The sequence below is a fragment of the Canis lupus genome, chromosome 7 (assembly GCF_048164855.1).
Source record: "Canis lupus baileyi chromosome 7, mCanLup2.hap1, whole genome shotgun sequence".
NCBI classification, from domain to species: Eukaryota; Metazoa; Chordata; class Mammalia; order Carnivora; family Canidae; genus Canis; species Canis lupus.
In genome coordinates this window covers 43881598-43893823 of record NC_132844.1, presented here as the reverse complement: position 1 = coordinate 43893823, position 12226 = coordinate 43881598, and the positions used below count along the sequence as shown (strand labels likewise).

Sequence of the window (12226 nt, the reverse complement as noted above, 5' to 3'; positions counted from 1 at the left end):
CCTCTGCTGTCTTTTAAAGACAGTGTGAAAAACAGAATATGTGTCTAAACTTTACACTTATTTTCACAGTGAATGTCTAATTCTGCCATTCTTACACAGTTTGAAAACAAACCAGGCTTTTATTGGTTTCTGGTCTGTGTGATTACTGCCATCAAAATCCTGGCCTAATAGCTCCTTCAAAGGTGCCATAGATATAACAGATTTTATAATATTCATTCCAGATTCCTCTATGTCTATGTTTCATAGTTTCTCACAGAAAATCAAATATGAATAAACGATCCTAGGTATAAGGGGAAAAGAGATCATTCTTAGGGAGTCCAATTTTAATTCCATTTTTTTCAGTTAGATTGTATTTATAAGATGTTGGAGGTTGGATTCTCTGAAAATCAGTTGTTGATACATAGTTTAGTGTATAGAAGGAAGGGGGGGGGGATATCTGCAGAGAGGTAAAGTGAAGAGTCATATAGTCACCAGAGCCTCTTGTGAACAGGACAAGTGTAGATCAAAAATAGCTGATCAGAGTGGAAAATGGCTGGGCCTTTATAGTTTGTACCTCATTCGACAGTGTTGGATGTACACTGCTTTGAGAAGTTTGACCTTGGGAGAGTCAACTCTTCTGCTGAGGAAATCTCCAGGGTAACTGCCCTCTGAAGCATTCCTGCCATTAGCACTCCCAGCAGCTGGGGCAATAAGTCTCCTTAATGGAAGTGGATGACACATCTCCACATCCAGCACCTAAGAAATAGTTCACATATTTGGAATTTTGCTGATGAATTTTGTTGTGAAACATGACATCTGCTTAGCTCATCCTTGTCATGGGGATTTTTGATATACTTGAAACTTGCTTCTTCTTTGATATTACTCATTTTATTCACATACAGATCAGCTTCATGTTAACTTTTTTTTTTCATGTTAAGTTTTATTTATTTATTTATTTTTCTCATTATCTATTTTTTTTTAATTTATTTTTTATTGGTGTTCAATTTACTAACATACAGAATAACCCCCAGTGCCGGTCACCCATTCACTCCCACCCCCCGCCCTCCTCCCCTTCTACCACCCCTAGTTCGTTTCCCAGAGTTAGCAGTCTTTACGTTCTGTCTCCCTTTCTGATATTTCCCACACATTTCTTCTCCCTTCCCTTATATTCCCTTTCACTATTATTTATATTCCCCAAATGAATGAGAACATACACTGTCCTTCTCCGATGGACTTACTTCACTCAGCATAATACCCTCCAGTTCCATCCACGTTGAAGCAAATGGTGGGTATTTGTCATTTCTAATAGCTGAGTAATATTCCATTGTATACATAAACCACATCTTCTTTATCCATGTTAACTTTTAAATGTGGGTAAGATCTGTCAGTTTTAGTTGACACATTTCTTTGGTTTTTATTTTTTCTCCCTTTAGAAGTATTTATAAATATAACTACTAGCAAAATTGTTGCTATTATTCATTCTTTACTTTTTGTGGACATTTTCTACAATAATTTGAAAAATAGAAGCTTCCAGATAAATGGGTATAGTCAACTCTACGCATGGGGAATAATAGTGCCTTTAAATCTGGCACAAAGTAGAGGAAGAGAATAAAGACTCATGTTTATGGTGTTTATTAGTAGTACTATTTGAACATTTGAGGATAAATGAGAGAATGTATTTTCATTTGTTTATATACAATACACACACACATACACACACAAACACACTTTGACCATGTTTTGATTACACTTTAATTTAAGGAATTTATATCTATCACTTTAACCAGAATGGATTAATTGATACTCAGTAATAACTCGGATGCCTCTTCAGCAGTACATAATAATTTCTTTTACATTGTAAATGCTCAATAAATATATATTTGAATGATAATTTATCTGTCTTTAGAATTACTAGGATATATAGTCTATCATATTTTTAACCTCAGAAATCCTAGTTTTATCATTAGTTTAAAAGTGTGTTCATATATAACAAACAGTAATTTTAGCAAACATGTAGTCATTTGAATGCTAAACCAACTGTGGCTTTTTCAGTTGCTGCCTCTACAGTGAGAAGGTTCTTATACTATAGCACTACTTCTTATATATATAAACTGATGTTGACTTTTTCTTTCTTGTAATTTAAATGCATATTTTAACATTTTATCTTTATAAAGATTGATGATTCTGAATTATTACATGTTATTTTAAAACGTAACTCAAAAGTATATTATCAATGAACAACTTATTTATAACAATACATTTAAAATAAATCATTACACATATTTTGTCCTGTTAAGTGTTTAAAGAAAAATAAGAATTTTTTCTTAATTTGAAAATTATTCACAGGAAAATAGGGAAGCTTCACTAGTCTTATTTTTTTATATATCTATATGTAATCCTTAATAAAATTTAGTAATAACAATTTAATTAAATGGGATAATATTGTCCCATTTATAATAATGCCTGGCATCTAGTAAGTGTAAAATGAATGTTAACTCTACTAACAGTGACTAAGTAAACAAGTAGCTAAACAGAATATAATAAATCTTTCCAATAATATACTTTCAGGTTCTAAAATTTAAGTAATAGTTGTATCATTCTGATAAAAAAACCCACTATTTTGATTGTAATAAATGAAACTATTTTAAGATTTTATTTATTTATTCATGAGAGACACACAGAGAGAGGCAGAGAGACAGGCAGAGGGAGAAGCAGGCTCCATGCAGGGAGCCTGATGTGGGACTTGATCCTGGAATTCCAGGATCATGCCCTGAGCTGAAAGCAGAGGCTCAACCACTGAGCCACCCAGGCGTCCCAAACAGAAAATATTTTGAAGAACAAAAATAAGATTGTAGTGCTCGCTTCGGCAGCACATATACTAAAATTGGAACGATACAGAGAAGATTAGCATGGCCCTGCGCAAGGATGACACGCAAATTCGTGAAGCGTTCCATATTTTTTGTTTTTATTTAAAAAAAAAAATAAGATTGTAAAATGATGACTTGTTACTAAATTAAATTTCCCTAAATTAAATGAGATGTTCTAATATTGAGTCAGATTTATCTGCTTGAAATAATTAAGTTTCTTAGTGTATATCAGATATATTTATAGAAACCATTAAGGTAAGATTAATTATATTATAGCTTGTAATGTATTACCTCACTCATGATAATAATATGTAATTAGTTGAATTCGCTGAGCATTTTCAAACTGTATTCCTAATTTAAAAAAAAATGTATAACTGAAACTGACATGTGTCTACAGTCAAATCTCATTTGGAAGATTTGCAGACCATTTATTACTGAAGTCAATTGACACTGCCCTTAAGTAAGCTCTGAGACAGTTATGCAGAGAGAAAGCCTTACGTGCATTATTCGAACCTAAGGGAATTATGTGTTGACAAATACCATTCAGGCCTAACATACTGGTCTTCTTATACATGGTCATGCAGTAAATTATCATACTTGCAGATATCATGTACTCAACCTCCTATGAGTAACCAGAGACAATCTAAATATGTTGGGTCCAAATATGAGCAACCATTCATTAAAAACCAACAAACTCTAATCAGTCAGTCTATTGATAGGCAATCCAAAAGGCACCTCCTTTTATAGGGCATCAAATCACAAACAAGGTCACGAAATCTTTTAAAAAAAGTTAACCTGCAAAACCCAGAGAAATTTTTATAGATACACAAACTGGGATTGATTTGTTCATTCATATGTTTTTTTTTTCATTTTATGTATGAAGTAACCGGCAAAACTGGGTTTGAAACCAAAGTATTTCTGACTCCAAAACTGTTAAAGATGTTAGTGCTGTTTACCAATATTTCTAATTCTCCTTTTGAACATGTAAGGATTGATATAGAACCTCTCTACCTTTTTGAGGTTGGGTTTGGCTTGTGATTGAATTTAGTCAGAGAAATCTGTGCAGATGTGTATATGTTACTTAAGAATGAAAGTAACTATACAAAAGCCTCTCGAGGGATGTCTTTTGATGCAACTGCAAAATCTTGGTTGATATGGAAGAGCAAGGCTTTGTTTGATAGTTGCCTTGGAATGTCAGCTAACCTTGCAATTGTGCCTATATTAGTGAGAAATAAATCTTTCTTGTACTAAGTCCCTGCTATCATTTGTTTGTTTGTCTGTTTGTTTGGTTGGTTGGCTGCCTTGGCATAGCCTCATATTCAGATAAATAAAAACAAATTCAAGCTTATTCCAGTATTTTTTCAATGCCAATGAACCAAATTGAAAGTTATTCTAGAAAATTAATATTTTTACCTACAAATCATACTTAAATATCCGTATGTATTTCTAACCTTAATGAGACCTGTACAAGTGTGAGAAAAATCCTCAAATATCAGTCAGTTTCTTTGCATGAATGGTCCACAGTATCTCAAGCTCATGAAGTACAGAGTTAGCTTTTCATTTTACTCTACCCTCAAAACCCATGTTATGCATTGAACACCAAGTCATCTCAGTGGGGAACATGGAAGCAACCCTATTTCTTAACCCTCCTGTATCCCCCACCATACATAACCAATTACACAGCAAATTTTGTTGACTCTTAACATGTATTTGTATCATTGGTGACAGTTCAGACCTTCATCTTTGGATTATAATAACCGGATTTAATGCAATCTCTCAAACGCCAAATTATCCTCTACCCTTGCTAATTAAGATAGCATGCTAAAATTCAAATCCAGTAATGCATAAAGTATGTTAACGGATATTTGTTTTGGATAGTAGAGAAGTAGAACTTCTCTACTATTGCACTTCACATCATCCAAGGAATTTCTTTGTAGACATCTTTTGTCTTCTTTTTTTTCATCAACCTGTGACTTGCTCAAGGAGAGACCATGGATTCAGCTTTTCAGACTCTGTTCTCAAGTTACTCCCATCCCTACCTCCCATCCTTCTTTCCTACTTGGTTCCCAGCCTAATCTCAAGGAATACACAATGGAAATCCTGCCTGGCAAATGAAGGCTAAGGTAAGGACCCCAAAAGACAGAATTATTAATGGAAATCTGAACAAGGCATCCTCAAAAATAGTTTCCGAACTTTGTGATTAATTTTCCAATTGCCATTTATAACTTCAAAGCTAAAGAGACATCGTATATTTTTGTTAATAGAATTGCTCAAAAATAACATTTCTGTTGTTAAATTCAGATTTATATAATCTAATCCAGCACAGACAAAACATGAAACATCTGGAATTTAAGGTGTCCCCGGTATGAGCAACATTTTATATTTGTCCACAAAGTACACATGCACTTATTTTATTCTTGAAAATGAAACAGAGTATTATTTTTTTATTATCCACTAGAAATACCATGGTTTGCCAGCCACTGAGGAGTTTTGCTAGCAAAGTTTCAAGTGAAAAGCCATTACCGGGCTATCTTAAGCCTAAAGAGCATCTAAAAAGTACACTTATTCATATTTGTTTAAATATGTATGCAAATTCAAATTGCAATAATAGAGAGGATTTACTAAGTCATATCACTGTAAAGAGAAAAATGTACTTGTAAAATGATCTGATCAAAAAATAAAAAAAAATTAAATAAAGGAAATGTAGAATTTTAATAGAATTGATGTTTGAGAAATTTGTTCTTAAAAAATTGCCTTCGTATTTTCTTTGATTTAAGAAAATCAGAGGGAGAAACTTCTGCTATGATAGAATTATGTACAGAATTGTGAAGGGCTGATAAGAGGACTCCTGCTATGTGAGCTTTGCCTAAATTAATTGAACAAGACACACCTACTAGTTTGAAAAGCCATAGTGTATTACAGAGAGAGAGAGAGAGAGATGTGATGAATATATATGACACAGAGACTGGGGATATTTAATTAATATTTTCACTTATTGGGGATATTTAATTAATATTTTCACTTATTAGCAAAGATCAAGCAGTTGATATTCATAGTGATGTTTTAAATGCCAGTGATATTAATTTGAAATAATTGTTCTCATTCTGTACATTATTTTGCATAGGTAAGCAAGTTGAATTTAGAGCTTCTAATAATTTAAGTGTGAAATAAAATGACTAAAGAATGAACCAGAGTAGTTTTCAGTATTAATATAAGAATATGCAAATAATTAAGATAATAAGGATGTATGTAATATTGAAGATAATGAAATATTTTGAATTTTCCAATTTAATGAAAAGGAAGAATAAAATGAATATTTTTGTACAGTATTTTTCCAAAGGTCACGAGAAAGAAATGCCTGATACGTGGTAAGTAAACATTTGTTAAATAAATGAGTAAATGAAAGATGCTCTTGTTATACTCTTGCAAAGATCTTAAACATCCGTACACATAAAGGTTAATAAAAAGCAAACAAAAAAGATGAAGCAAATATTCAAAAAAACTAATATAGCTGAAAATATCTTTACAGGGTACCTGAGTGGTGCAGTCAGTTGAGATTTCTACTCTTGTTTTGGCTCAGGTGGTGATCTCAGGGTAGTGAGATTGAACCACTTTTGAGCTTTTACACTCTATGCTCAGCACAGAGTCTACTTAAAACTCTCTGCCCCTTCCCACCCTCTCAAATAAATAAATAAATAAATAAATAAATAAATAAATAAATCTAAAAAAAGGAAATATCTTTGAAATTATGAGGTAACAACAATAACAACAATATAATAACTTTTCTTTCCTGGGGAGTGGTCACTATTATTATGGTTAATTCTTCCTTGGTGATAATCCAAATTTCAAGTGTTATTCCTATACTCTCTTCCTTCTTTTTCTTATGAATACATATATATGTTTATGTTTTACATTTATAGGTATATATCTATATCTATATACCTATCTATACACACACACACACACACACACACACATGCACATACACACATATATTTCCATCATTTATATACTCCCTAAGAGAAAAAAAGGAATGGGAAAGTAAAGAAAACTTCCAGAGACTTGGAAAGAGAAAAGAAAAAGGGATGAGTTATGGTGCCTTCTAAACTTCATTCTATCAAATGTTATCTACCTAAAGATAATAACATCTTTTATTTCTAACTCAATAAGTCCAAAAAAAAAAAAAAGAAATAGAAAAGCAAAGTCCTTCTGTACAAAATATAAATTTATACTTGCCATAATACAAATATTTACATTTTTTAAAATGCAGAATAATATGTGACTTATATCATCTTACCTACAAAGATATTAAAGTCTTTCAAGTCTTCCATCTCAATTATTGTTTTTTTTTCCTGTTTGTGTTCTATATGATACAGAAAGAAAAAAAAAATCTCCACAATTGTGATACCATTTAACTTGTCTCATTAGACCTGAAAATTTGTGCAATACCACTAAGTCAATTGGAAAGAATTAGTGTTAATAATAGGGAAAAAAAGATTAAATATTTGTTTTCTTTATTTAGATTCATGCTGACCCAGAAACAAAAGCTGGTTCCAGTGTACCCAGATATTCTACTCTAGTTCCTCAATCAAATACACAAAATTTTGCTCTGATGTTTAGTAGTATTTGGGCCTTGAGTAGATCAATAGATTACTACAAATGACATAATAGTTATCAAATTAATTTGTAGTTTGGATCAACTAAGTATACATACACACAGACTTTCCCAGCCTTACGCTATACTATTAAAGTAGAAAACTATTCCATTAATATGATTCATTCCTTCTAAAGACTTGGAATATATGGATTTTTTAACAAACTTATCTCCACTTCTAAATAAAAATATTTACTAAAGGGTCAATTATACTATTTTCAAATATGAAGGTCAAATTATATTTCTATATCAAACATTAGGAGATAAGTTACCAAAAAATGTACTTTCATTTAAAAAATATTTTCCAAGTTTAGTTTCTTCAAATATTAGTAAAATATTATGAATTTCTACAGAAACTGTATTATGTGGTTCGTATGATTGATTGATTGATGAAATGAGCTATAGTACTCTACAGATCTACTTCTGTCATACAAGTTAGCCAAAATGGCCCCTGTGTATTGATTCCTAAGTTGTTTACTACTTTACAGCAAGCTGGGTCCATTAAACTCAAAAGTCTATCAGTGACAAACTCAGATTTCTACACATTCAATTGTTTTACACACAGCCCAAATAACATTATTTTTAGCAAATTAGAGCCTATCTGCATTACATACGTAGCAAAACTGCACTTGGGATTTACTAGTTATAGATAAAACATACCCTGGGACTATAAAAGACATCAAGCAGCTGCTCTTCAAAAGTCTCTGATCTGGCAACTCCCAGCTGTATTGCTGAGCAGTATCACCTCAACATGTGAGGCCTTTCCTCACTTCCCCTCATCTCTCAGAGTTCTTTTGCTCTTTTTGCCTTCTGGGTGGTGACTCTGATCTCCTGTTTCAGAAAAGTCTCCTGATGTGAGAGTCTTAATTGTAGTACAAACCCAACCCAAATAAAACTCTCTGTGGGCTACTGTCATCTAGTGATCATGGCTATTTCCTTTATCAGCCAGAAATCCTTGAACTCACTATACCATCTCAAGTTTCAACTATATTCAATAGATCTTAAATGTGATTTTTCAATCTTGTACCACAGTATGCTACCACTGTACATTTATTATGATGGCTAAAAGAAAAAAAAAGAAAACTTACAACACCAGTGTGGGTGAAAATGCCAAATAATAGGTATTCATATGTTATTGATGAAAAGTAGGACTAGAGTAGAGCACTCTGATAAACAAATAGTTTAGCAGTTTCTTATAAAATTAAACATATACTTACCATATGACTTAGCAATGTTATTCTTGCATATATGCCATATAAAATGAAATCTTACTACCCTAGAGAATGAAACATAAATTCTATATATGAATGCTAATGGTAGCTTTATCCATAATCATAAAAAATAGAAATGACACAAATGTCCTCAAATGAGTGAATACCCAAGCAAAGTCTGATACATGTACATAATTGGATACTACTCAGCAATAAAAAGGAATGAACTATGACAACATGCAAAACTTGAATGGATTTCAAAGATATTTTGGTAAAAACCAGTCTCAAAAGCTTATGTCATATATGAATCTTTTAAATGATGTTCTTGTAAATGCAAACTATAATGACAACAAATAGATGAGTGGTGCACATTTTAGGATGGGGGAAATGTGACTATAAAAGGATTAGCATGAAAAAGGTTTTGTGATGATGGAATTGTTCTGTATCCTAATTGTAATGGTAATTATGCAAACCTATACACATGTTAAAATTTAAAGAACTTCAAAATGCATACAAAATCAATTTTATGCTACTTTAAAACAATTTAATCAATTCTATGCTACTTTAAAAATAAAAACTAAAAGTTATTTGGATAAATAGGATGGAATGTAGCATTATTAAAATCATATCTTGTCTCCTTCAATTGTGTATTTGTCTATTTGCACATAGAAATATCTTCTGCGTAAGTCAATTGTTGAAATATCCCATTATTACATCACTGTAATTTGATTTCACAAAAAGATCCTTAAATTTTGGAATAGCTTTTATGTTTATAATTTAATAGAATCTTTCACTAAATTTAAAACTATTTATTATCCCACAAAAAGTATTTTAAATTGTGTTACATGGGTTACCTTTAAAAACAAGTTTACTTTTTATGAGTATTATGTGTTGTCAGTATGTCAAATTTTTTTTAAGATATAAAGATTTATAGGAAAAAATTATTGAAATAATCTATGAAAATCAAAACATTTTCATAAGACAATATTCATTTTTCCAATAGAAGTAAATTAACAGCAACATAAAACAACTGACTTTCTGTATCCCATTTCTCCTCTTTAAATTTCATATCTCTCCATATAACCCTGAATCCTTTTAGTACTTCAGTTTCTGGTTGAATTATGCTAATTTTCTCAGAGGACTTTAATCCATGGGTAAAGATGTATTTTTATTTATTTATTTTTAATAAATTTATTTTTTATTGGTGTTCAATTTACCAACATACAGAATAACACCCAGTGCTCATCCCGTCAAGTGCCCCCCTCAGTGCCCGTCACCCATTCACCCCCACCCCCTGCCCTCCTCCTCTTCCACCACCCCTAGTTCGTTTCCCAGAGTTAGAAGTCTTTATGTTCCTTCTCCCTTTCTGATATTTCCCACACATTTCTTCTCCCTTCCCTTATATTCCCTTTCACTATTATTTATATTCCCCAAATGAATGAGACCATATAATGTTTGTCCTTCTCCGACCGACTTACTTCACTCAGCATAATACCCTCCAGTTCCATCCACGTTGAAGCAAATGGTGGGTATTTGTCATTTCTAATAGCTGAGTAATATTCCATTGTATACATAAACCACATCTTCTTTATCCATTCATCTTTCGTTGGACACCGAGGCTCCTTCCACAGTTTGGCTATTGTGGACATTGCTGCTATAATCATTGGGGTGCAGGTGTCCCAGCGTTTCATTGCATCTGTATCTTTGGGGTAAATCCCCAACAGTGCACTTGCTGAGTCATAGGGCAGGTATATTTTTAACTCTTTGAGGACCCTCCACAGAGTTTTCCAGAGTGGCTGCCCCAGTTCACATTCCCACCAACAGTGTAAGAGGGTTCCCTTTTCTCCGCATCCTCTCCAACATTTGTGGTTTCCTGCCTTGTTAATTTTCCCCATTCTCACTGGTGTGAGGTGGGACTCATTGTGGTTTTGATTTGTATTTCCCTGATGGCAAGTGATGCAGAGCATTTTCTCATGTGCTTGTTGGCCATGTCTATGTCTTCCTCTGTGAGATTTCTGTTCATGTCTTTTGCCCATTTCATGATTGGATTGTTTGTTTCTTTGGTGTTGAGTTTAATAAGTTCTGTATAGATCTTGGAAACTAGCCCTTTATCTGATACGTCGTTTGCAAATATCTTCTCCCATTCTGTAGGTTGTCTTTTAGTTTTGTTGACTGTATCCTTTGCTGTGCAAAAGCTTCTTATCTTGATAAAGTCCCAATAGTTCATTTTTGCTTTTGTTTCTTTCGCCTTTGTGGATGTACCTTGCAATAAGTTACTGTGGCCGAGTTCAAAAAGGGTGTTGCCTGTGTTCTCCTCTAGGATTTTGATGGAATCTTGTCTCACATTTAGATCTTTCATCCATTTTGAGTTTATCTTTGTGTATGGTACAAGACAGTGGTCTAGTTTCATTCTTCTGCATGTGGATGTCCAATTTTCCCAGCACCATTTATTGAAGAGACTGTCTTTCTTCCAGTGGATAGTCTTTCCTACTTTATCGAATATTAGTTGACCATAAAGTTGAGGGTCCACCTCTGGGTTCTGTATTCTGTTCCATTGATCTATGTGTCTGTTTTTGTGCCAGTACCACACTGTCTTGATGACCACAGCTTTGTAGTACAATCTGAAATCTGGCATTGTGATGCCCCCGGATATGGTTTTCTTTTTTAAAATTCCCCTGGCTATTCGGGGTCTTTTCTGATTCCACACAAATCTTAAAATAATTTGTTCTAACTCTCTGAAGAAAGTCCATGGTATTTTGATAGGGATTGCATTAAACGTGTAAATTGCCCTGGGTAACATTGACATTTTCACAATATTAATTCTTCCAATCCATGAGCATGGAATATTTTTCCATCTCTTTGTGTCTTCCTCCATTTCTTTCAGAAGTGTTTTATAGTTTTTAGGGTATAGATCCTTTACCTCTTTGGTTAGGTTTATTCCTAGGTATCTTATGCTTTTGGGTGCAATTGTAAATGGGATTGACTCCTTAATTTCTCTTTCTTCAGTCTCATTGTTAGTGTATAGAAATGCCACTGACTTCTGGGCATTGATTTTGTATCCTGCCACGCTACCAAATTGCTGTATGAGTTCTAGCAATCTTGGGGTGGAGGCTTTTGAGTTTTCTATGTAGAGTATCATGTCATCAGCGAAGAGGGAGAGTTTGACTTCTTTGCCAATTTGAATGCCTTTAATGTCTTTTTGTTGTCTGATGTCTTTTTGTTGTCTTTGGGCTATTTTAAACCTAACTGGATGTGGAAATATTTTACTTAGGCAACAGTGGGCTTTTGAGATAACAGGTCTCAGCTTGTAATAATGAAATAAACTAGAGCCAATACACAAAAACAGCTTTGCCTTACTTATAAAATAAGATATAAGAATTTTAATGGGAATGTTATTATTATAACTACTTATAGAAAAAATAAATTACCTACTGAGAAAATGCATAGAATGAACAGATAAATTACTAAGTGAATAGGAGTTCCACAAGGTTCCAAAAAGATATGAAATTAATGAA

General features: G+C 32.9%; 1 protein-coding gene and 1 non-coding gene across 2 annotated transcripts in view; one reads left to right on the top strand and one right to left on the bottom strand.

The window, feature by feature from the left end:
* EYS (eyes shut homolog) overlaps nucleotides 1–12226 on the bottom strand; it is a 1513100-nt gene that overhangs the window by 1478825 nt on the left and 22049 nt on the right. The window lies entirely within an intron of this gene.
* Nucleotides 2834–2939, top strand: LOC140637474 (U6 spliceosomal RNA). Its single transcript, XR_012034575.1, has one exon. It is a non-coding gene; the product is annotated as a U6 spliceosomal RNA (small nuclear RNA).